The sequence below is a fragment of the Alligator sinensis genome, unplaced genomic scaffold (genome assembly GCF_000455745.1).
Source record: "Alligator sinensis unplaced genomic scaffold, ASM45574v1 scaffold222_1, whole genome shotgun sequence".
NCBI lineage: Eukaryota > Metazoa > Chordata > Crocodylia > Alligatoridae > Alligator > Alligator sinensis.
Genome location: NW_005841912.1, coordinates 3,054,898 through 3,060,020, shown reverse-complemented (window position 1 = coordinate 3,060,020; position 5,123 = coordinate 3,054,898).

Below are 5,123 nucleotides of genomic sequence, written 5' to 3'. Positions count from 1 at the left end.
TCCCTTCCCAGGCCTAGGGTGGCTTCTTTTTCTTCTCCCTTTGCTTGGGGGCAGTAGGTTCAACTGTATCCTGAGGCCCCACTATAGAGACACAGGTAACATTGGCAGCATTGCTGCTGTTCATCCAGGGTAAGGCAGCAGTGCTCCCTACTGATCTCCATGGGTTTGGGAATAGCAGCAGTGGGATGAGGAACTAGAAAGGGTAGTGAATACTTTTTCTCTTCCAGCCATTCCTGGAGATGATGGTCAGTTCAGACTGACAGGCCTATGGAGGCTTTGAACCCTGAGAATCATTCTTCTCATGCCAGTTTATCTTTTCCCTCTTTCCACAGTGCCCACTGGAATTGGTATACCTGGACTGCCTCATTCCAGTGGGTATCTGCCACATAGCAGCAGAAAAGGGATGTATAGGCGGCATTAGTATTTTGCTCCTGGAAAAAGTTCCTTAGTGCAGCTTTCTCTGTCTGGACCCCACCGGAGTCATCTAATACAGCAGAGAATTCTCAAAGAAACACCTCTCAGTCCTGGAGGGCAGGGTTGTCCTGCTCCATTAAGTGTGGGGACCCAGTTCAGGGTGTTCACTGTCAGCAGACTTACGACAAGGCTCAATTCCATCTGATCTCTGGAGTAGGTTTCAAGAGCGAGCCTTGCCCCACTTTTTTTCCATGGGTTTTTTTTTTATATAGAGCCTGCACTGCAAATATGTAGCACGGGGAACATTTTTTCCTCCCCAGGGGGCTTCTTCCTGTGTCTCAAACTGCATTGAGATGCTGCAAGAGGCATGTGCATGCTCATCTGGATGAGCCCACAGAGGCTGAAGGATTTGGACTATATGGGAGAGAATAGGGTTCTGGGATTTTTGCAGTAAAATTCTGAATTGCCTTGGGGTGAACTGCCAAGTTAATTCCCTGGGAAGCTTTTAACTCCTCTTTGAGGGCAGCAATCTATTGATTGCATTTAGTGTGATTAGCCCCCCACTACCATACCTGATAGCTTTGCTCTACCATCTGCCTAATTTTCCTGGGAACAAAAGAGGACATTGGGCAAGAAACTGTGTGAAGCGTCGCTGGTATCCATTGCATCTTTTGAGATCAGGCACGGGTCTCGGTGGGATGGGCCTGGAGTGCAGCAATCTTATCCAACAGCCATCTTGCCTCCTCACACCAGTGCTAATTCTTCTGGTGGTAGACCACTGGGGACTGCAGGGAATGGCTCTTGGTCAGCAGCTCTTGCTCCCGGGCTTCCAGGACTTGCTGAGCAGAGGCAAGCTAGTTCAGCCAGTCCTGTCTGACCTGCAGTTCTCCCCAAATTGTGGCATCCAAGGTCAGTAAGTCTGAGGGCAATAGCAGGGGATTGGGCTCCATGCTGGACCCTCTTGATTGAATGGGTAGTCCATACAAACTGTCATGCTTGGAAGATCGTCATGCCAGGCGGTCAGGTTTGGGGCCACCCAAGGAATCAAGGTGCTGACCAGGTCTAGGAGCAAGCTGAGTCAGGAAGCCAGGAGGTAAAGCAGAGAATGGAAGCAGAGAGCAAGCCAGGTCAAGAAGCTGGGAGACTGATCAGGGAGTAGAGTCAGAGAACAAGCTGGAAGGAACAGCAAACAGCCTTGGATCAGGTTGAACCTTGTTGCCCAGATAGTTAAACCCCTGCACATGAACAAGAAGTGTTGGAAGTGGAAGGTCAGCTGAACCTGACTCGCCATTCCAGTAATAAGGAGTGGGTGGAGGGTTACACCTTAGTGAAGGTCTCAGGCTAGTTTTGACCTACCTGAGTGGTTAGCTGTGGGGTAGCAACACCTAGCTGGGAGGCTGTGTTAGCCAAGCTAATATCCCAGATTCAAGGCTGCAGCCTGACAGAGGCATGTGCTATGGAAGTTGGCTGCCCACCCATTTCTGCTTGAGAGGAGGGGGACTAGACATTTGGGCTCAGCCAACAGGACCTATGGTACCCTGCACCTAGGGGGCAAACAGAGTACCCACAATGTTCTATTGCAACTGCCTGGTTTCCCCCCCTCCCTGGGGAATACCTTATTTACTAGTGTTTTCAAGGATAGATGTTTTTTCTTCATTTGGCCTTTCAAAAATAAGGTATTATCTTATACAGAGGGGAGAGGGAGAGCATGTTATATGCAAGAAATATGGTACTTTGTGTCTCCGAGTAATAGGTCCTGGTATCAGTATGTCCATGAGCAGCATTCCCTGTGATGTCCATGCAAGTTATGACTGCACAGCGAATGCAGAACCTTAGTTAACATGTCGGGACACAAGGCCTGAAAATACCAAAGCATTCCTTCTCCTCTCATCCTAACATGAAATGTTATTGATAGTCACATCAACTGATCTCCTGTTTTGTTTTTTGTTTTTCTGGGTTTTGGGGTTTTTTGTGGAAATCCTGCAGACAAAATACGAACAGAATAGCCTCTTCACTCATAAGGTCCATCACTACAGTTGGTATAAATTAAGTACTTCACTATACTAATATTCACCCAATGACAAAATGATAGTCTTTTACCCTAAAACATAAAACACAAACATGCATTGTGCTCTGAATGAGTTAGTCTATAAGGCACCATGTCGCCCTGAACAGTGACAGGAAAAATGCAGCAATTCCTTTCAGATTCCTTTTCATTAAATCACAACAAATCAGATCTTAATCAGGAGTTCTGACATGTCACTAATTGAGACTGAATGCGTCTGCATTTCAATCCAAAGTGTGACTGCAGTGTGTCTAGCAATCTAGCAAGCTCAGGAACCAATGGCAGAGAAGCTGTAGGAACAACAGCAAGCAGGGTCCCTGTTTGACTTGTACAGACAATGCTACTGCAGCTTCACTGTGATCCAATGCCTTGGCTAGATAGATGGAAATGTACATCTACATGCACTGCAATCACAGCTCCCAGCTGCAGTATAGACATACCCGTGCCAGATTACTATCTGAATTTTCTGTCAAGGGGTGCCCTCTATGGAATGATGTGCACCACGGCTCTATGTAAAGCAGCCCACCTCAACTTCAGAGGCCTCCCTTGAAATACTCAAAATAAACATTCTTCCTGTAATTCTTTTCATTTTCTGAATGAATAAACTCTGGCGTAGTTCACATCAGAGCTCATTGTGCCCAGGCACTGCATTTGCACTGCACTGCATTTCCAGGACTACAGCATGTTGAGGCAGGATGGAACAGCCCTGGCTGGCAGGGAGCCCTGAGGGGCCGCTTGCCAACCTGGGGGTGCTCTGACCAGGCTCAACGTGCTATGGCACAAGGGGCATCTATACATATGTTCAGGTGGGGATAGGGGTGGGGGGATGGGGCTCTTTAATTAGAACAGCTCTAAGATCTATCCTAATTAAAGCACCTGGATCATCATATGCATCAGCATTCCCATGCTTCAAAATGGTGGTGGGGATGCTTTATCTAAAGCTCATTCAAGTACTACTCAGCAGCAACACATGCATAGACACTGGAAGGGCTCGTTGGGCCACAAAGTTGCTTAGGCTTGTGGGCTGCCTGCCAGCTAGCCCTACACTGAAGCACCCTCATGCCCTAGCCAGCCCCTCTGGAGCACACTGAGCTGGGGTGGAGCAGCCCCAGGCTAGCAGGCTGATCCCTAGGGCCCTCTGCCAGAAGGGTCTCCTCTGCCGTGGCTCAACATGCTGTGATCTGCAGTGCATGCGCAGACGGGCACCCAGCAGCAGTAAGCTTCAGGGCTTTTTGCTGCATATTGACAGGCAGGTGTAGATGCACTCAGTGATTAGCAGTGGAGTAAATTCAGGCCAATGCCATATTCCTGAAAAAACCTGCACGCTTAGTACTCTTCAGTTTAGTTGCAGAACTTTAAATGATTACTGCAAAATTAATTATGTACTATTTACAATACCATATCCAGCTGCTCCCTGAAATTAATTATATTCTAACCATTTGTGTCCGCGTCTCTACTTCAGATGTCAGCTGCTCCTCCGAGATGCACAGTTTAGTAGTTGTGCCAAATGCCATCCTTGGTAGGAATGTACAAGGCACTGAACCAAGGCTTTTAAAACAAGTGTGTTACTAAAACTTATTAATCATTACACTGAAAAATTGACCAGTATGCACTCTCTGACTGAAGTAATTGAATCCACTGGTTGTAACCTTCAAGTGCGCCTTCTCTTTTACCATAACGTGACTCAAAGCATAATATGCAGATCATACAAAATTCTTTTGTTAGAGAAGATCGTGGTCTTTGTACAGTAGACAATCACACTTGTGTGATTCTCATTATAATCCTAGCCTCCTCTTATCATCTCCGCTTCCAGCCAGCGCAATTGTCTAGCAGTATGGTTTGATCCGATTTGTTTTACCTTTTGTGGGATTCTAGTGTTTTTCCGTTTGATCATTGTTTAATGAGAGGCTCCTAGAATAAGATGGTCATGAATAGGAGGGGTCTGAAGAGCAGATTGAGAAAGGAGCTGTAAGAACAAAGGACCCATTTTTTTAAATGGGGGCAAAGCCTCCAACCACAAAGGGGCTGCACCCAGGAACAAAGGCAAAACAGTGCTGGAAAACAGTTGGCTGGGTATACAAACTGACCCAGCACCTGTGAAAAGTTATTTGCCAGCACTTAGCTAGCTAAAGGGCACAGCACCGACAGCTTATGTGAGGAAGGGGCCAACACACAATTTGGGAGGCAGCAATTCTCCATCCACCTTGGGAAAACTGTCCTATGATGAGGTGCTTTGAGGTAGTGTCTTCCAAAGGCAGCAGGCTCTGAAATGCTCTGGTGCTCCTAACCCAAGGGCTGATGGTCAGGGAATTGAAAACACTGGGGTGCAGGACACCCGCCACTGTGCCCAGAGGGGGCTTCTGGAGAAGGGATCTGCAAGGGCAGCACTTAGAGAGGGGAAGACAAGTGGATGGAGGGGGGATCTAACCCATCATCCCTCCAGCAAGGCAGGCCCGGGCACCGGGTCAGCAGCATGCCCTGGGCCCTCGCACAGCCTGCGGGCGCTGAATAAGCGAGGGGGGCAGGCGGGGCGGGGCTGGGTGGCCCTCTGGGGGAGACCTGCCCGGCGCTCAGTGCCTGCCCCCGAGCACGGGGATGGGCTTGAAGCCACCCCCGCCCCCCAGTCCGCCCTCGCCGGCGAGCC